Source organism: Nyctereutes procyonoides, unplaced genomic scaffold, assembly GCF_905146905.1.
Source record: "Nyctereutes procyonoides isolate TBG_1078 unplaced genomic scaffold, NYPRO_anot_genome, whole genome shotgun sequence".
In the NCBI taxonomy this organism is placed as follows: Eukaryota; Metazoa; Chordata; class Mammalia; order Carnivora; family Canidae; genus Nyctereutes; species Nyctereutes procyonoides.
Window position 1 is genome coordinate 86,627,507 of NW_026575125.1, and position 21,772 is coordinate 86,649,278.

Here is a 21,772-nt window from a genome sequence, read left to right on the forward strand (position 1 = left end):
TATCCTGATGAATATGCAAATACCTGCCTCCACTCCATGTGTTTCCTTCTATCTCCTTGACTAAAGTAGGTTTACACTGATATGGAGTCTAAGGCTTCATGGACGCTTGGGCATCAACCAGTTTTGGAAAGCCCCCTTTCATGCCATGCTTTGAACTAGATTCTCCAATTTTCAGATATTTTACTTTGGCTCTCATCAGCAAATAAGGGCCTACGTACATTCAAAGCACAAATAGGAACAATGGAAGATCCTAAAGAACATGACTAAGCATTGTGTATTCCCTATGTTTGAAGGGAACCACTGTATGCCATATTTAACTAGGCCTTGAAAAGAAAAGCAATGCAATATTTAGAACTGTTTTATTCTGATCCTCTTAAATTCTGGTTTATGGGGGTACCTGGGTGGTTCAGTGGGTTAAGCACCTGCCTTTGGCTCAGGTCATGATCTGGGATGGAGCCCTGCATCTGGGCTGTTCAGTGGGGAGTCTGCTTCTCTCTCTCCCTCTGCCCCTTCCCCTGCTCATTCTCTCTCTCTCTCTCATTCTCTTATTATAAACAAACAAACAAATAAATAAATTCTTTTTAAAAACCTGATTTATAGGCTCCACAGTACTCTAAACTTAGCCTATCTTGTTAGGTACACTAGGGTGTCAATACCCTTTTCAAATTAATCAATTGAGAGCTATATCATCTTCTGGAATCACTGGATTAATGTCTGTTGCCCATGCTTCTTATCTGCAATGGTCTAGCCAGGCTGTGCTCCTTGGCTTCCAGTAAGATTACCAAGATCCTCTTGTTTGGAAATATACTTGAGACCTCAAGTAAGAGGTTCACTCTATCTTCAAGTCAGCATGAACCCTTGTCAAAAGGGTACACTGAGATCACCATGCTCACAGTACTGGGGTAGAGACCACATGAGACTGTTTGTTTGGGTCTTGGCCTGTGCTCAGCAAATAAGGTCTCAGTCAGCATCTTCCCCACATAACATTAACTTCCAAAATCTTTGGATTTTCAGCAAATGTGTTAAAGGAGAAATCCAAAGGTTTTAGCACCTTCCAATGAGATACTAAAAAAAAGCAGTAACATTTGAATTCTGTTTGCAACACTACACTTAAGAGAGAAAACAAAATATTTCAGAGAATTGATTTGTAACTTTTCACACAACTTTTACCCCCCCCCCAGTGCTGGAAAAACCAAAACTCAGAAGCTATGCTTTAAATTTTTTTCACCTTTCCTAGAGATGGTAAGAACAAATATGGAAAATATTTATAACCTTCACTGAGGTTAACAAAATTCTTAACAATCAAGGACCTTACCAATTTTTTTTCAGCCTGATTCCATGGACAAATATTCCATTACTAAAGAGATTTATATTACCAACAATTAAAGATCATATACCTAGGAATAATCTAACAAAAATATGAAAAACTTACATGAGATAAACTTTAAAGTGTCCTGAAAGACAGAAAAACACACTTAAGAGTAAAAATGTATTATATTCTTGAATAAAAAGATTCAACCTCTTAAGTATGTTCATCATCAGTTAATTTTTTTTTTTAATTTTTTTTTTAACTTTTTTATTTATTTATGATAGTCACAGAGAGAGAGAGAGAGAGAGAGAGGCAGAGACACAGGCAGAGGGAGAAGCAGGCTCCATGCACCGGGAGCCCGACGTGGGATTCGATCCCGGGTCTCCAGGATCGCGCCCTGGGCCAAAGGCAGGCGCCAAACCGCTGCGCCACCCAGGGATCCCCATCATCAGTTAATTAATCTATTCTAATCCCAAGAAAAATCCAAAAGGCTTTAGAAGGTCCTGTTGTTTTCCATTATTCATAAGGGACAACAAAATAAACAGGCAGGAATATCAGGAGAGTTCTGATAATGAATAGCCATGTGGTGGGATGACTAGCTCTACCATATATAGAACAAAAAGGCCAAGAATAGACACCAAAATGGGCTACTTTCTTACACCATACACAAAAATAAACTCAAAATGGATTAAAGACCTAAATGTAAGAACTGAAACCAAAACTCCTAAAACACACATACACAGAGGCAGTAAACTCTTAAGTCATCAGCCCAGGCAATATTTTTCTGGATATGTATCCCAAGGCAAGGGCAACAAAAGCAAAAATAAACAATTGGCAGAATGGCAAACTAAAAAACTTTTGCACAGCAAAGGAGACCATCAAAAAAATGAGAAAGCACCCTACTGAACGGGAGAAGATATTTGCTAATCATATATTCAATAACAGGTTAATACTCAAAATATATTAAAAAAACTCCTACAACTCAGTAACAAAAAATAATCCCATTAAAAAATGGCCAGAGGACCCAAACAACTATTTTTCCAAAGACATACAGACGGCCAACAGACGTATGAAAAGATAACTGACATCACCTAACATCAGAGAAATGCAAATTAAAACTACAGTGAGATATATCACCTCACACCAGTTGGACTGGCCAGTATCAAAAAGACAAGAAATAACAAGTGTTTGTGAGGATGTGGAAAAAGGGGAACTCGTGCACTACTGACGGGAATGTAAACTGGTGCAGCCACTATGGAAAACAAGGAGATACCTCCAAAAATTGTAAGTAGAAATACCATACAATCCAATAATTCTACTATTGAGTACCTGAAGAAAACAAAAACACTAATTCAGAAAAAAACATATGCACCCTATGTTTACTGCAGCTTTACCTACAATATCCAAGATATGGAAGCATCCATATGGAAATGCCACTGATAGATCAACGGATAAAAATGTGGTACATATGTACACGATGGAGTATTACTCAGCCATTAAAAATGAAATCTTGCCGTTTGCAGCAACATGAATGGACTTAGACAGTATTAACTAAGTGAAGTCAGAGGAAGATGAATACCATGATTTCACTTACATGTGGAATCTAAAAAAACAAAGCAAACAAGACAAAAAACAGAAATATTCTCAGAAATACAGATAACAAACATATTGCTGCCAGAATGGAGGAGGGTGAGGTGATGGGTAAAATAGGTGAAGAGAATTAACAAGTACAAATTTATAGTTATAAAATAAGTAAGTTATGAGAATGAAAAGTAGAGCATAGGGTATATAGTCAATAATACTGTAGTACAGATGGCAACTACACTTATTGTGGTGAGCATGTCATAATGTTATGTAATTGAATCACTATGTTACACAGCTGAAGCTATTTTTTTAAAGATAATTTATTTTTAGTAATTTCTACACCCAGTGTAGGGCTCAACTCACAACTCCAAGATCAAGAGTCACATGCTCTTCTGACTGAGCCAACCAAGGTATTCCCACCTGAAACTAACTTAATACTGTATGTCAAAGACACTTCAATTAAAAAAAAAAAAAAGAATAGACCCAAAGGCATAAAAGAATTTAGCATAGGGGGTGCCTGGGTGGCTCAGCTAGTTAAGCATTTGACTTCAGCTTAAGGTCATGATCTCAGGGCCTAGGATCAAGCCTGCATTGGACTCCACACTAGGCTGGGAGGCTGCTGCTTGTCCCTTTCCAACCACCCCCCTCCCGCCCCCACACTTGTGCCCTCTCTCTCTCAAATAAATAAAACCTTGGGAAAAAAGGGGATTTAGCATACAAAAGCCTCCTAGATCAGTGGAAGTAAAGACAGATTTGGGGCCAAAGAGTACCTACCTAGAAAAGGTTCTTGGGGGACGCCTGGGAGGCTCAGCCGTTTCAGCATCTGCCTTTGGTTCAGGGTGTGATCCCGTGGTCCCAGGATTGAATCCCACGTCGGGCTCCCTGCATGGAGCCTGCTTCTTCTCCCTCTGCCTATGTGTCTTTGCTTCTCTCTGTGTCAGTCATGAATAAATAAACAAAATCTTTAAAAAAAAAAAAAGGTTCTTGGTTCTACACACAATAAGCCAGGATAAACTCTACATGGATCCAAGAATTGAATGTGCAATGAAGAGAATCATATAACTATTAAAAGAAAGCATGGGCTGATTCTGTTGTAACTGTACAGTAGGAAAAACCTTTCTACCTTTCACTCAAAACCCATCAAACAGGATACATATGAACAGATAAAATTCACCATATTAAAACAAAAACTCATAAAGTCAGAAGAGCAATGATAAATAGGAAAAAATACTTCCAACTCACAGTAGGCTTACTAAAACAGAGGAAGCTTTAGAAATAATTTCAGTACCACCCAGAGTAAAATATTAACAGTCCACAGAGAAACACAAAACTACCCTAAATATACAAAAAGGTTCCTTACCAACTCAAGGAAAATCCAAACAAAAATTGCACTGTTAGACAATTTCTTACACATCAAGAGTTTCTACTCGTGACCTGCCCCTCTGAGGGGCTTGTATTACCAGTTTATTGTATTAACTTTTTATGTATTAACTATATTCTTGACCCTGTGTTGAATCTGGCTCATCTTTTTTTTTTTTTTAAAGATTTATTTAGGGGTGCCTGCGTGGCTCGGTTAAGCATCTGCCTTTGGCTCACGTCATGATCTCAAGGTCCTGGAATCAAGCCTGCTACACTGGGCTCCCTGCTCAGTGGAGACCCTACTTCTCCCTCTCCCTCTGCTGCTCCCCCTGGCTTGTACTTGCTTGCTCTCTCTCTTAAATATATAAATATTTAAAAATAAAGTAATTGAAATAAATTTCAAAAGACTTATTTGAGAACACAAGCAGGAGGGGGAGAGGGAAAGAGAAGCTCAAGCAGACTCTGCACTGAGCATGGAGCCCAACATGGGGTTCAATCTGACCACAAGATCATGACCTCAGCTGAAACCAAGGGTTGGATGCTTAACTGATTGTGCGACTCAGGGGCTCCAAATCTGGCTCATCTTACATGGTCTCAAGTCATCACTTGTTATTTTCTTGCAAGGATTTGTCCTACACGTGCAGAGAGTCAAATGCCTTCTCACAGGATGATGTTTTTACACAAAGTGTGGAGCCAATCTCTTTGAATACTTAAAATGCGTGCCATCCCTTATGTGAAAGTCCCTAACTCTTAAATTTCAATTGCTATTTCATGCCATCAAATCTTCTTTGCAGAACTTATGTGAGGTGTTAAATTTTGGAAATAAGACCAAACATTTGCCTCAATATCAGTAATAAGAAACACAAGCACACACTATCATCCAGAAATATCCAACATAAATGTGTTTTCTTTCCTTCTAAACTTTTCTGTCTATATCTAATTGGTTCACTTCATACGTATTTTTTTTTTTTCCCCCGGGTGTCCCCTGCTTCTCAAAAGTTTGGGTTACACCATTTCACTTTTATGAAAGACCAACATCAGTACGGTAACAGCTTTCTTTGCAAAAGTAACAAATCTTGGATTTTCTTCAATTAGCAAAACCAGGTACTACTATTGTTCTTAAAAGGGATGTGGCCTAACAGTAACTGTCAAACTTTTGAAAGTGTGGGACCCTCTTAGCTTTATGCCATTTCAGCTTAAGATAGGTTTCACAGGAATTTCTTTAATTTCTGATAGGAAAAACCTGTATTGCCATTAGTCTTCATTACCTTTGATAACCTGAAATTGCTTAAGAAGCTTGTTTCTTTCAGATCCTCCTATTGCACAGAAAACTGTAAAAAGATGAAAATGTAAACCACCAGTAATCGTATTGCTTGAGGAAAGCCCCTGAAAATTTGGGGGCCTAGTTAAATGCATTTGTGGAAATAGCTATTATTTTAGGTCAAAAATTCATTACTAACATCTGTGCTGTTTGATAATCATCAACTTTTCCAAAAAATAGTGTTTAAAAATCATAACTTAGGGATGCCTGGGTGGCTCAGGGGTTGAGCATCTGCCTTTGGCTGAAGTCGTTGATCCCGGGGTCCTGGGATCGAGTCCCACATCCGGTTCACTGCAGGGAGCCTGCTTCTCCCTCTGCCTAGGTCTCTGCCTGCCTCTCTGTCTCATGAATAAATAAAATCCTTAAAAAAAGACATAACTTAAATTTCTATTTTGTCTTTAAAAAGAATAGAGATATGGTTAGAAAATGGTCTGAAAGAGCCTCCTCAAAATTCTACTCCCTTGGAGAAAACACAATCAACAGCATGGCTCTTCCACCTGCTTTATTTTTGTTCATGAATGGCCAATGAGATACGTGTATCTGGATAGGTATGTGACACATAAACACATGTGTATAAAGCAAACTTTGTCCTTAGTTCATTTCTATAAATATAATTATGTAACCTTTTTGTTTTTCAGATTTCACCAGGGTCTGAATAAGGTGTGACATCTGTCATAAATAAACATGGACAGAATGGATTTGTGGGAGTTCTGATACTACAGAGTAGGAATCATTTAATGAATGAAATACAGTAAGGTCATAGAACTAACAGAAAGCTATTAAAAGTTTTAAATATACAGGAATATAAGAGGCTGGATTCCGCTCAAAAATTACTAGAACTGATACAGGAATTCAGCAAGTCGCAGGATATAAAAATCAATGCACGGAAGTCAGTTGCATTTCTATACACTAACAATGAGGCAGAAGAAAGAGAAATCAAGGAATCTATCCCATTTACAATTGCACCAAAAACCAGAAGATACCTAGGAATAAACCTAACCAAAGACGTTAAAGATCTGTACTCTGAAAACTATAGCATACTTATGAAAGAAATCGGAGAAGACATAGAGAAATGGAAAAATATTCTATGCTCATGGATTCAAAGAACAAATATTGTTAAAATGTCTATGCTACCCAAAGCAACCTACACATTCAATGCAATCCTTATCAAAATACCATCAATGTTTTTCACAGAGCTGGAACAATCCTATAATCTATATGGAACCACAAAAGACCCCGAATAGCCAAAGGAATCTTAAGAAAGAAAATCATCAAGCTATATTACAAAGCTGTGATCATCAAGACAGTATGGTACTGGCCCCAAATCAGACACATTGATCAATGGAACAGAATAGAGAATCCAGAAATGGACCCTCAACTCTCTGGTCAACTAATCTGACAAAGCAGTAAAGACTATCCAATGGAAAAAGGACAATCCCTTCAACAACTGGTGTTGGAAAAATTGGACAGTCACATTCAGAAGAATGAAACTGGGCCAATTTCTTATGCCATACACAAAAATAAATTCAAAATGGATGAAAGACCTAAATGTGAGACAGGAATCCATCGAAATCCTGGAAGAGAACACAGGCAGAAACTTCTTTGACCTTGGCCTCAGCAACTTCTCACTAGACTCATTTTCTTTTTTTTTTTTTTTTATAAATTAATTTTTATTGGTGTTCAATTTACCAACATACAGAATAACACCCAGTGCTCATCCCGTCAAGTGTCCCCCTCCGTGCCCGTCACCCATTCACCCCCACCCCCCGCCCTCCTCCCCTTCCACCACCCCTAGTTCATTTCCCAGAGTTAGAAGTCTTTATGTTCTGTCTCCCTTTCTGATATTTCTCACACATTTCTTCTCCCTTCCCTTATATTCCCCTTCACTATTATTCATATTCCCCAAATGAATGAGAACATACACTGTTTGTCCTTCTCCGATTGACTTACTTCACTCAGCATAATACCTTCCAGTTCCATCCACGTTGAAGCAAATGGTGGGTATTTGTCGTTTCTAATGGCTGAGTAATATTCCATTGTATACATAAACCACATCTTCTTTATCCATTCATCTTTCGATGGGCACTGAGGCTCCTTCCACAGTTTGGCTATTGTGGACATGGCTGCTAGAAACATCGGGGTGCAGGTGCCCCGGCGTTTCATTGCATCTGAATCTTCGGGGTAAATCCCTAACAGTGCAATTGCTGGGTCGTAGGGCAGGTCTATTTTTAATTCTTTGAGGAACCTCCACACAGTTTTCCAGAGTGGCTGCACCAGTTCACATTCCCACCAACAGTGTAAGGCAAGGGAAACCAAAGCAAAAATGAACTACGGGGACTTCACCAAAATAAAAGCTTCCGCTCAGTGAAGAAATCAACAAAACTAAAAAGCAAACTACAGAATGGGAGAAGATATTTACAAATGTCTTATTAGATAAAGGGTTAGTATCCAAAATCTATAAAGAACTTATCAAACGCAACACTCCAAAACAAATAATCTAGTTAAGAAATGGGCAGAAAACACGAATAGACATTTTTCCAAAGAAAACATCCAGATTGTTAACAGACACATGAGAAGATGTTCAACATCATTCATCATCCAGAAATTACAAATCAGGTGCCTGGGTGGCTCAGATTAAGCATCTGCCTTTGGCTCAAGTCATGATCCCAGGGTCCTGGGATAGAGTGCTGCACAGGGCTCCCTGCTCAGCGGGGAGCCTGCTTCGCCCCCTGGGGCTCCCCCTGCTTGTGTTCTCTCGATCTCTGTCAAATAAATAAATAATTTTTTTTTATAAAAAAGGAAAATACAAAACAAAACTACAATGATACCACCTCCCATCTGTCAGAATGGCTAAAATTAACAAGACAGGGAACAACATATGTTGGAGAGGATGCAGAGAAAGGGGAACCTTCTTTAACTGTTGGTGGGAATGCAAACTGGTGCAGCCACTCTGGAAAACAGTATGGAGGTTCCCCAAGAAGTTAAAAATAGTGCTACCCTACAACCCAACAATTGCACTACCAGGTATTTACCCAAAGGATACAAACATAGTGATTCGAAGGGGCCCCTCACCCTAATGTTTATAGCAGCAATGCCCACAATAGGCAAACTGTGGAAAGAGCTCAGATGTCTTTTGACAGATGAATAAAGAAAATGGAATATTGCTCAGCCATCAAAAGGGATGAAATCTTGCCATCTGCAACATGGATGGGACTAGAGGGTACACTTAATAAATCAGAGGAGGACAAATACCATATAATTTCACTCATGTGGAATTTAAGAAACAAAACATATAAACATAGGGGAAGGGAAGGAAAAATAAAAGAAGACAAAAATAGGGAGACAAACCATAAGAGGATCTTAACTATAGTAAACTAAGGGTTGCTTGGAGGGGAGGTGAGTGGGGATCTAGGGTAACTGGGTGATGGGCATTAGGAGGGCATGAGATTGAATGAGTACTGGATGTTATATAGAACTCAAGAATCACTAAAATCACCTCTGAAACTAATAATACACTATGTCAGTGAAATTGAATTTAAATTAAAAGAGACTAGATTCTTTCACTTAGGTCATTTTACCTCTTCAAATTTAGCCCCCCTGCTAAGTTATACATCAGGAGGAGCACAAACTACTTGTGAAAATTAACCCTGGTCTCACCAAGTCCCATCATGGATGACATCTCCTCATATTCTCTTGCGACCTATTATGTGAACCTAATGGTTTTACTTAAACTATTTACTTTTTTTAATTTAAATTCAATTAACACACAGTATATTTTTAGTTTCAAAAGTAGAGGTCAGTGATTCATCAGTACCACGTAATACCCAGTGCTTGTTACCTCACCCAATTATCCCATCCCCCTTCGCTCCAGCAACCCTCAGTTTGTTTCCTATGACTATACTATATGTTGGCAAATCGAACTCCAATAAAAAAATTTAAAAAAAAACAAGAGTCTCTTATAGTTTGTCTCCCTCCCTGATTTAAACAACTTACAGGACGCAATAGTTTCCCAGGCCAGTCACTGGCACCGGGTTTCTCGCAAGATTTTCAGGAAAGTTTGTCAGAAATGAGTAGAGAGGATTGAGTCCAACACGGCCAACAAGGACATCTATTCGTCTCTCATTCCCTAGAAGCAGCATGTTTCTTAATACGATTTTTATGTTTTTTTTTTTTTTAATCAGAGTTCGACTTGCCAACATAGAGTATAACACGAGAAGTTACTTCTCTCAAGATACGTTCCGAGGAGCCCTCCATCCAAACCGACCAAGCCGAACCTCCCGCGGCCACGCAAATGGAGAGGAAGGACAGGGGAGAGAGAAGGGATCCAGGGGACCCCCCCGCAGCCACAGGGAATCGCTCCCGGGCCCTCGGCCGGCCGGGGGGGGGGGGCGTCCGTCCGGGAGAGCTGCTACCGGGCTCTCCCGCGGCCGCGCCAGGGCGCACAACTTAGAACTTAGGCGGCGGTCCGTTCCCGGCGCCCACACCCGACCGGCCTCGCCGAAATGCCAGTCCCCGCGGCCGCCAGCACCGGCCGAGGTCGCGCGCCGGGCACAGGCTGCCAGCACGCTGGGGGACCGGGAAGGCCCCCGGGCTCGGAAGGGCCGCCCAAGCCCGGCCCCCAGCCCCGGGGCCCCTCGCGGCCGAGGAAGGGAAAGGAAAGGCAGCGGGACAGAGGCCGAAGGACCCACCTGGCAGAGGCCGCGCGCCGGAGGGACAGAGCCCGGGAGTTGGGACGCTCGCGCGGGGTCGCACGGTCTGATTGGGCCCCGGGCCACCTCTGCCGCAAAGCAGCGCCCTGGTCGCTCGGGCAGGCCACAGCCCCCCCCCCAGCGCCAGCGGCTCCCACTCCCCGGAGCGGGTAGGGGATGAAGGTCCGGGGGGAGGGGTAAGAATCCGGGTTCCTCGGCGTTGGCCCCGCCCAAGGGAGTGGAGGGGCAGGCTTAGGAAGGTTCCCGGGCGCTTGGAAGGGGCGGAGAGAGGTGGGCGTGGGAAGGTAAGAGCCAAAAGCCGTTTTTTGCATTTGCTCTGGAAAATCAATTTGTCCTTCTTGTAGGGTCCGTGCCGGCAAAATGATGAATGTGCTGAAACAAAATTTACCGTTCAACGGTCCCAAAACCATTTAGAGGGAAAAGAAGTTTAAACAAATACACTTCCAAACGTTGTTACAAGTTTGCATCATTCATATGCATGAAGTTATCAAAACTTTTATTGCTTCCTCCCCAGATGAGTGTTGGGATCCGAAAAAATGCAGGCACTCCTTCCTCCCCATCGCCTCCCTCCCGCTCTTTGCCGAGGACCTGCTAGGGAGTCGGCGCTCTTGCATAACTACTGCACACTGCCTAGGTGGATAGGGATGTCCTGGGTCCGAAGGAATCACAGCGACTGGCAGGTTTCTCCTGCCTGGCCGGTATATTTATCGATTTCTTCCTAACTGTTGAAAGAGGAACATGTTGGTCTGGCAAAATAATGCTCCCATAATGGAGACGCGTGTAGATTATGAGAGGAAAAGGAACCTAACAGGTGACGCTGCCACTCGAGATGAGGGGTATTAATTAGTCCTGTATCCTCCCAGCAAGTTCTAATCTAAGGAGAGAGAGAAATGCAAATAAAAACAACTGTCTAGTGGCATCTGCGTGGCACGATGGGTTAAGCATCTGCCTTGGGCTCAGGTCTTGATGCCAGAGTTCTGAGATCAAGACCCCCTAGGGCTCCCTGCTCAGTTGGGAGCCTGCTTCTCCTCTCCTTTTTTGCTCCCCCCCCCCCTTGAGCACACGTGCTCTCTCTCTCTCAAATAACATCTTAAAATAAGAAAAACCCAACAATTGTCTTAGGAGCTCCCTAGGCCTATGGGTAACCACCAGCTATTTGGTTACTCAACAGTTGACTGAAGATATTTTTGTTAACTCTTCTTATTTCCATTGACAAATGCAGCCTTTTCTTATTATTTTTTTTAAATCTTCACAAATACAGGAATACAGACATACTTTAAGGGAGAGCTGAAGTCACCCCTGCCCACACCTGTATTGTCCCTTCAAAGATCACCTGCTGTCCTGCTACTCCCAGCCTGGCTCAGGCTCTGACTCCCAGACCCTTTTTCTCACCCATTTCCCAGTTGTTGGGGCAGAAGTGGTGGGAATTTCTAAGGCAGAAGGAAGGAAGACAATGAAGACCCTGAGGGTCTTTGTCCTGGTGGGGCAGCTGCCTTTTTGCATTTCAGGTCAACAGGAAATCTCATAAAACCCAGCTGCCTTCCACTCCCAGGGGGTGCAGGGAGGAGTTAATTCCCTGCCACTCCTTCCCACCAGGTAGAGTGGAAGGTGAAAGAGCTTCCACTTCCTCCCCCGGTGGAATTACCTGACCTACCCCTGGGCTCTGGATCTCAGCTGCAGCTCCGGATTCCTCCCTGTGTTTCTTGTCCTTCACTTTAGGGAGTGGTGGCCATTTCCTCACTCAGATGCACAAGTCAAAGCGTTTTCTTCTCTCCCCATTCCCTGGACAGACACAGATTCAGTAACTATTACCTACTCATTGTACCAGGGAACCGAGGTCTAAATGGCTTTGCCATTGTGAACCAGTGTTGCAGAGGATGTATTCACACACGGGGCTCTCATGCTGCATATCTATTGGTCCCTCCATGCTAATGGCCAAATAAGCACAAGAAAAGATGTCCAATATCATTTAGTCATTAGGGAAATAAAACTGAAAACCACACGGTGATACCACTTCCTACTTACCAAGACGGCTATATTAAAGACGAAATGGAGGGGATCCCTGGGTGGCTCAGCGATTTAGCGCCTGCCTTCAGCCCAGGGCATGATCCTGTTGACCCGGGATCAAGTCCCACATCCGGCTCCCTGCATGGAGCCTGCTCCTCCCTCTGCCTGGGTCTCTGCCTCTCTCTCTCTCTCTCTCTCTCCCTCCCTCCCTCTCTGTCTCTATGAATAAATAAAATATTTAAAAATAAATAAATAAAGATAAAAATAAACACCTTCTTGGCTTTGTTTTGCTCATGCTATAAAATGTTGTAAAACCTTGAATAAAGCTGGCACTGCTTGGACATCATCTACTGTGTCCCTCCTGTTCCCATCTCTTTACTTTTATTTTCCTCATCCCCTTATCCTCAGGACCCTGATCGTGTTGCCGCAGCCCATGCAACAATAAACAAAATATTGTAAAAACTGTAAAAAAAAAAAAAAAAGAGAGAAACGTTTATTGGAGATCCCTGGGTGGCTCAGCGGTTTAGCGCCCACCTTCGGCCCAGGGCGTGATCCTGGAGTCCAGGTATTGGGTTCCACGTAGGGCTCCCTGCATGGAGCCTGCTTCTCCCTCTTTTAAATATTTAAATAAAATATTTAAAAAAGAAACGTTTATTTACTATGTGGGAGCTTTTAGATGAAGAGGCTCCCTAAAGAATTTGAGATAAGGGTTTATATGCCAACTTCACAAGGGAGGGGTGCACTTCAAAAGATGGAAAATTCTTTTTTTTTTTAATTTATTTATGATAGTCACAGAGAGAGAGAGAGAGAGAGGCAGAGACACAGGCAGAGGGAGAAGCAGGCTCCACGCACCGGGAGCCCGACGTGGGATTCGATCCCGGGTCTCCAGGATCGCGCCCTGGGCCAAAGGCAGGCGCCAAACCGCTGCGCCACCCAGGGATCCAAGATGGAAAATTCTTATGAGGTTTGCTTATGCAATCTTTTGGAAGGTTCTAATGCTCCAGATCAGGCCTCCCTAATTAGAGAACCCCATGAATGGGGGAGGGGAGGTTGTGGCAGCTATCCCTTATAAAACTCTGCTTTAGCCAGATAAGATGAATTTATTTATTTATTCAGATAAGAGGAATTTTTTAAGACTTTATTTATGCACAAGAGACATAGAGACAGAGACAGGCAGAGAGAGAAGCAGGCTCCATGCAGGGAGCCCGATGTGGGACTTGATCCCCTGGTCTCCAGGGTCAGGCCCTAGGCTGAAGGCGGCACTAAACCGCTGAGCCACCCAGATATGAGGAATTATATAAGGCTTCTGCAACTCTTGTATCTCAGGTGTTTTCACTTTGAAGCTATCTTTATACCATTCAGGTGGGTTATCAGTCCCATCAAGAGAATGAGGAATGACTGCTACTAAGTATGGACTTTCCTTTTGGGGTGATGAAAATGTCCTAAAATTTATTATGATGATTGCTGCACAATTTTCTGTGTATTCTAAAAAACAGTGACTGGTACACTTTAATGTGGCAAATTACATGTTATGCAAATGGCATATCAATAAAAAAAATGTAAACCAGGGGATCCCTGGGTGGCTCAGCGGTTGAGCATCTGCCTTTGGCCCAGGGTGTGATCCTGGAGTTTCAGGATCCAGTCCCACATCGGGCTCGCTGCATGGAGCCTGCTTCTCCCTCTGCCTGAGTCTCTGCCTCTCTCTGTGTGTCTCTCATGAATAAATAAATAAAATCTTTTTAAAAAATGTAAACCAGCACATAAACTCAATAAGATATAGGTGAAAGATTGGTGGAAAATTTTACAGTGTGGGTGAATTAAGATAAGAATACTGCAATCCTGAACTTTATGGTCAACTAATATTCGACAAAGGAGGAAAGACTATCCACTGGAAGAAAGACAGTCTCTTCAATAAATGGTGCTGGGAAAATTGGTCATCCACATGCAGAAGAATGAAACTAGACCACTCTCTTGCACCATACACAAAGATAAACTCAAAATGGATGAAAGATTTAAATGTGAGACAAGACACCATCAAAATCCTAGAGGAGAACACAGGCAACACCCTTTTTGAACTTGGCCACAGTAACTTCTTGCAAGATACATCCACGAAGGCAAAAGAAACAAAAGCAAAAATGAACTATTGGGACTTCATCAAGATAAGAAGCTTTTGCACAGCAAAGGATACAGTCAACAAAACTCAAAGACAACCTACAGAATGGGAGAAGATATTTGCAAATAACATATCAGATAAAGGGCTAGTTTCCAAAATCTATAAAGAACTTATTAAACTCAACACCAAAGAAACAAACAATCCAATCATGAAATGGGCAAAAGACATGAAGAGAAATCTCACAGAGGAAGACATAGACATGGCCAACATGCACATGAGAAAATGCTCTGCATCACTTGCCATCAGGGAAATACAAATCAAAACCACAATGAGATACCACCTCACACCAGTGAGAATGGGGAAAATTAACAAGGCAGGAAACAACAAATGTTGGAGAGGATGCGGAGAAAAGGGAACCCTCTTACACTGTTGGTGGGAATGTGAACTGGTGCAGCCACTCTGGAAAACTGTGTGGAGGTTCCTCAAAGAATTAAAAATAGACCTGCCCTACGACCCAGCAATTGCACTGTTAGGGATTTACCCCGAAGATTCAGATGCAATGAAACGCCGGGGCACCTGCACCCCGATGTTTCTAGCAGCCATGTCCACAATAGCCAAACTGTGGAAGGAGCCTCGGTGCCCATCGAAAGATGAATGGATAAAGAAGATGTGGTTTATGTATACAATGGAATATTACTCAGCCATTAGAAACAACAAATACCCACCATTTGCTTCAACGTGGATGGAACTGGAGGGTATTATGCTGAGTGAAGTAAGTCAATCGGAGAAGGACAAACAGTGTATGTTCTCACTTATTTGGGGAATATGAATAATAGTGAAGGGGAATATAAGGGAAGGGAGAAGAAATGTGTGGGAGATATCAGAAAGGGACACAGAACATAAAGACTTCTAACTCTGGGAAATGAACTAGGGGTGGTGGAAGGGGAGGAGGGCGGGGGGTGGGGGTGAATGGGTGACGGGCACGGAGGGGGACACTTGACGGGATGAGCACTGGGTGTTATTCTGTATGTTGGTAAATTGAACACCAATAAAAATTAATTTATAAAAAAAAAAAAGAATACTGCAATCCACTGATCAGTGTTCACATCACCAAAAATGTGAGCAACAGATATCATGTGTGTTGTGATATAATGTAGTAGTAGTACAAAGTGTTGACTATAATAAAATGTTCTTGCTAAAGTAATTGACCCTAAATCTAACCAAGTTCATAGATGTCACTACAGGAAATTCTATTTCTCATGGAACATGGCCAGCACAAAAATGTATACAGAAAAATCTAGAATATGAGTAATTCTATAGGACAAATAATTCAGTCTTTTCATCAAACACATGGCAAAAAAACAAAGGGGTGGGGGTGGTTATCCATTTAAAAAGAGGATTAAACCATATTTCAGCTAATGCCATGTATGACCGTTGTTTGCATCCCAGTAAGAACAAATCAAATTTAAAAGACACATTCAGGTCCAACGGGTTCATTGCAGATGGATGTTTTCATGTAGCATCAGAGAGTAACTGTAATTTTTGTTAGATATAATGATGGTATTTTGATTATGTTTTTATAAAGCCCTATTTGTTAGAGTTTGTGGTCAGAGGAAATACCTTCCTTGAATTTATGCATGAAGACATATGAATCTGGAATATGCTTTAAAATATGTGAGCAAAAAATTAAATAAAACATAATTGGCAAAATATTGGTGTTTGTTGAAGCTGGTTGATACGTACAATATTTGTTGTATTGTTATATCTGCTTTGTTTGAAATGATCCATTTTTTTAAAAGATTTTATTTATTTGGGGGATGCCTGGGTGGCTCAGTTATTGAGTGTCTGCCTTTGGCTCAGGGCCTGATCCCAGGGTCCCAGGATGGAGTCCCCGCAACGGGATCTCTGCATGGAGCCTGCTTCTCCCTCTACCTGTGTCTCTTCCTCTCTCTCTGTGTCTCTCATGAATAAATAAATAAAATATTTAAAAATAAATCTAAAAAGGTATACAAAAACAACTATACCAACCAAAACTGCTGAATTATCATATTTTGAGTATGTCATTGAGATATATGGATAAAATACCGAAATGAAAGTGTTGATTATGGTTATATTTACAGATCTGTAATTGGTTACATTTCTAATTAGGACTGAAGACAGGGGGCAGCCTGGGTGGCTCAGTGGTTCAGCGCCGCCTTTGGCCCAGGTCGTGGTCCTGAAGACCCCGGATCCAGTCCCACGTCAGGCACCCTGCATGGAGCCTGCTTCTCTCTCTGCCTGTGTCTCTACCTCTCTCTTTCTCTCTCTCTCTCTCTCTGTATCTCTCATGAATAAATAAATGAATTTAAAAAAAAAAAGGATTGAAGACAGGTGATTTTTTTAAATTTGTTTTTAAGTTTTAAGTAAACTCCACTCTACACATGGGACTTGAACTCACAACCTCAAGATCAAGAGTCACATGGTCCACTGAGCCAGTCAGGCACCCCCAGATGATTTTAAGTACAGTAGTCCCTTATTATCAACAATTTCATTTTCCACAGTTTGTTACCCACAGACAATTGTAGTTCAGAAGCAGATGTTCCTTCTGACATAGTGTAAGAAGATCAATAGTAGCCTAACGCTATGTCACAATGCCTACTGTCATTCCTCACACTTCATCTTATCAGGTAGGCATTTTATCATCTCACAACATCATAGGAAGAGGAAGAATGAGTATAGTACAATAAGGTATTTTGAGAGAGACCACATTCACATAACTTTTATTACAGTACATTTTTATAATGGTTCTATTTAATTCTTTTCTGTTTTGTTTTTCTTTTTTCTTTTTAATTTTTATTTATCCATGATAGTCACAAAGAGAGAAAGAGAGAGAGAGAGAGGCAGAGACACAGGCAGAGGGAGAAGCAGGCTCCATGCACCGGGAGCCCGACGTGGGATTCGATCCAGGGTCTCCAAGATCGCGCCCTGGGCCAAAGGCAGGTGCCAAACCGCTGCGCCACCCAGGGATCCCATGCTTTTTTTGTTCTATTTAATTCTTATTGTTAATCATCTCCTACTGTAACTAGTTTATAAATTAAACTTTCTCATAGATATGTATGTCCAGGAAAAAAACATGGCATATACAGGATTTGGTACTATCCATGGTTTCAAGCATCGACTGGGGGTCCTGGATCATGTCTCCTGCAGATAAGGGAGGGGGGACTACTCTATTATGGAAATATTCAAGGGCTTAATTGAAGTGAATGGTATCTAATGGGTCCTTGTATTAAAATGTAAATATATGGAAGGAAATTCTGAAGAACACACACTATATTGTTAACAGTTCACCACTAGGAATGGCATGAACATTAGGGCAGAAGGTCAAGATGACTCATTTTTGCTGAGCATATACTATGTGCCAGACACTGTTCTTAACGCTTGAAATACAGCCATGAAAGAGACAAGGAAAAAAGTTCCAGCTCACATGGGGCTCACATTCTAGTGGGAGAGAATGAAAAAATAAGATTGATGAGACTCATATATATATATACTATGACGGATAATGATCCGTCCTATGCAGCACACAAAGGCAGGGGACGGGAGTCAGCCACAGGGAGGCTGGGGGACCTGCACTTTCGGTAGGTTGTACAGTGAAGGCCTCACTGACAAGGTGACATAATACCTGAAGGAAGTAGGGGGAGAGCCCCGTGGAGATCTGGGGATGAAAGTTGCAACAAGAGGGAATATCCTGTACCTCTTTCTACTGTTACTCTGTTAAATCTTTTCAGCCACTGGCCCACAGTCATTTTCCCACCAGTTTTGACGCAACAGGTGCCGTGTTGTACTTTGGCAGGATGCAAGCAGTCAGGTTTAGGGCCAGGATTACCTTGATGGTTTACATAATCAAGATATGGTTCAAGACCTTTGCCACTTTGAATAAATGGAGGCTCTAGCCACGTGTACTAAGCATGTATGCTTCCATAAATTGGATCTTGAATACATGTATAAATTGTTCCTTGCTTAGCATCTTAAGGGACTCAGTCCACTTTTATACAGGCTGTTCACAGCTGCTTGAGTGACAGTGCTGTACAAAATCCAAACTGTCCCTTGCCACCTAGCTCCAGGATACTCATCCCTCATTGGAATCATTAAGTAGTGAGTGGGGAACATTTCTATATCCGTGGATGTAGAGCTAACAGGATATTTCTTTCATTAACCTCAGGGACAGTAGCTTAAGTAAGCAGAAAGGCTGATCAGTATCTTTGGCCACTGAATCCCAGCAAATCACAGTGTGAAGTCACTAAATGGTCACAGTTGATTACATCACAATGGGTTTGCAGCATATAAAGCCCAGACCATCTTTAGGCCTAGGCCTCATTTCTCCTAAGGGTATGTAGTGGCAGGAAGGATTTCTGTTACAGAGCTAGTAAAACACGTGTAGTTTTCTCTTTTTCATGCAGAATCTTTACTTAGAGAAATTGATTTGTATCCAAGGCAAGGATAATAAAAAATACTTTCTTTCCTTCTCAAGTCACAGTTTTATTTTTCTTAATTTAATTTAATTTTTAAAGATTTTATTCATCCATTCATGAGAGACACATACAGAGAGAGAGGTGCAGAGACACAGGCAGAGGGAGAAGCAGGCTCCATGCAGCGAGCCCAATGTGGGACTCAATCCCGGGTCTCCAGGATCAGGCCCTGGGCCCAAGGCAGTGCTAAACCGCTGAGCCACCAGGGCTGCCCCTCAAGTCACAGTTTTAGAAGAAAACCAAAGAATGTGATCTACGGTGCATGCTGCGCTTGCCAGGGGTGTGGACGCAGAGTTCAAGCACAAAGAGCAGGCATTGATTTCATACTTCTGATAGGTAAGTTAGCTCAGTTGTACTTGGATTCTGTGCTACCCTCTTCTTTCCATAGGCTCCTTTTTCAAAGTAGGCCTCTCCCTGAACTTCCTCTATATATATCCGGTTAGCACTGTGGCCATGTATGCTCAGTCTCCCTAATGGTTCATCATGATGATCATGAGAATTTCACCTGGCAAACTAGAACTCTTAACCTATCTGGTAAGTTTTAACACCCATGAACTCATCTGTAGAATGATAAGCAATAAGATGAGATCTCAGCTTTGCTCCTAATTGGCTATAGCGTTAAGTAAGTCATACTCCTTGGGTCTTGGCTTCTTCATTTTTAGAAGCGAAGGATAAGATTAGTGTACTTCTTTTCTTTCTTTTTATCATTTTCTTTTTTTTGTATTTTTTTATTGGAGTTCGATTTGCCAACATATAGTATAGCACCCAGTGCTCATCCCATCAGGTGCCCCCCTCAATGCCCATCACCCAGTCACCCCATCCCCCCGCCTACCTCCCCTTCCACTACCCCTTCTTCATTTCCCAGAGTTAGGAGTCTCTCATGTTCCATCACCATCTCTGATATTTCCCACTCATTGTCTCTCCTTTCCCCTTTATTCCCTTTCACTATTTTTTATATATTCCCCGAATGAATGAAACCATATAATGTTTGTCCTTCTCCAATTGTCTTACTTCACTCAGCATAATACCCTCCAGTTTATCCAAGTCGAAGCAAATGGTGGGTATTTGTCGTTTCTAATGGCTGAGTTATAGTCCATTGTATATATAGACCACATCTTTATCCATTCATATCTTTCGATGGACACCGAGGCTCCTTCCACAGTTTAGCTATTGTGGACAGTGCTGCTATAAACATTGAGGTCCAGGTGTCTCTGCTTTTCACTGCATCTGTATCTTTGGGGTAAATCCCCAGCAGGGCAATTGCTGGGTCGTAGGGCAGATCTATTTTTAACTCTTTGAGGAACCTCCACACAGTTTTCCAGAGTTGCTGTACCAGTTCACATTCCCACCAACAGTGCAAGAGGGTTCCCCTTTCTCCACATCCTCTCCAACATTTGTTTCTTGTCTTGTTAATTTTCACCATTCTCACTGGTATGAAGTGGTATCTCATTGTGGTTTTCATTTGTATTTTCCTGATGGGCAGTGATGCAGAGCATTTTCTCATGCGCTTGTTGGCCATGTCTATGTCTTCTTTGGTGGGCTTCTAAGAAGGCACTTACCTGCTCACACACTTTAAACTTGTGTGATTTGAATTCTACAAGTGGTTAATTTTAAATTACAAGTAGAGAGATCACATACCTCTCCGCAAATGTAGTAATGAACCATTTGCAGAAGGAAATTATGGATGTTGTCTTGTGTGGGCACATGCTCAGAAGCACACAAGGAGAAGCTGATTTTAGGAGAGGGTATGGGAGTGTGGATTCAGAAAAGTCTTAAAGTTTATTTTTTTTTAGTAATCTCTATTCTCCAACATAGGGCTTGAACTCCCATGCTCTTCAGACTGAGACAACCAGGTATGCCTGGATTCAAAGAAACCTTAACATAGATAGTAGTGAAGTCAAACAAGCTCATATCTTTCAACAAAACAAGATATCAGATCCAGGGGCCTGGCTGGCTCAGTTGGTAGAGCATGTAACTCTTGATCTCAAAGTTGAGAGTTTAAGCCCCATGCTGGATATAGAGATTACTTAAAAATATAGAGTTATCAGATGATTGATTGATCAAAGTCTTTGGGGAGGGATTGAAATTTAAAGATACTAGAGATTTAGATTAGCTACTGTGGGACGTTTTCTAGGACTCAGATATCAATGGAGAGAACAACTATTAAGTAGTATTTTAGGTTTGACCCTAACCATTATTATTGTCCATAATGCTCGCCCACTCTTCCTTCAGACTTGGATCTGAATGCCTTTTATAATTTTTAAAGGTCAAATATACTCTGAGAATGCATATTGATTAACAGTAAAAGTGTTTATTGTTCCATTTAAGCTAAAGACAATTCCAGACAAGAAGATATATCACTTCGAGAAACAGGAGTAGCATTGTTTATAGCCTTCTAAAATGACTTGAAGTGACATTGCAACAAAGGTGAAATAAGATGTAAATATGGTCTCTCTTTAGCTGGACCAAGCAACATCCACACTAAATAGGTTTGTTTGGTCTTGTTTAGAGGCAAGTAAGAGCTGTGGCAAGGACACAGCAGAATGTCCACCATTTAGATGGTCTGTCTGGCTTAGCACTGTATTTTAACCTCTCACATTCCCTCGTAACATTTTATACAAGTGTTTTGATTTACTGTCTCAAGGAGAATGCCTTTATGACATGTATCATTCTACTGTCTGATTTTGTGGAACACATCTCTTAGAATGCCAAGCAATTAAAGATGCAATAGAAAGATTCTCATTTGTATTAATGTGAATCAACTTGAATGTTCTAGAAGTGTGATCTCATTTCAAGATGAAATATATTTAAGAAGTAGAACTATCTGACAGCTTGTTTTTTTTTTAAAAGATTTTATTTATG

At 41.5% G+C, this 21,772-nt stretch overlaps 1 long non-coding RNA gene across 3 annotated transcripts in view; it reads right to left on the reverse strand.

Annotated features, from left to right (window-relative positions):
- The window catches only part of LOC129518680 (uncharacterized), an 81,166-nt gene extending 70,694 nt beyond the window's left edge, over window positions 1-10,472 (reverse strand). For all 3 annotated transcript variants that reach the window (XR_008666225.1, XR_008666226.1, XR_008666227.1), the window contains exons 1-2: window positions 10,262-10,472; window positions 3,668-3,825 (exon numbers count right to left, since the gene is read on the reverse strand). This is a non-coding gene — a long non-coding RNA (uncharacterized LOC129518680). The remainder of the gene's footprint in view (window positions 1-3,667; window positions 3,826-10,261) is intronic.
- Window positions 10,473-21,772: the final 11,300 nt, after the last annotated feature.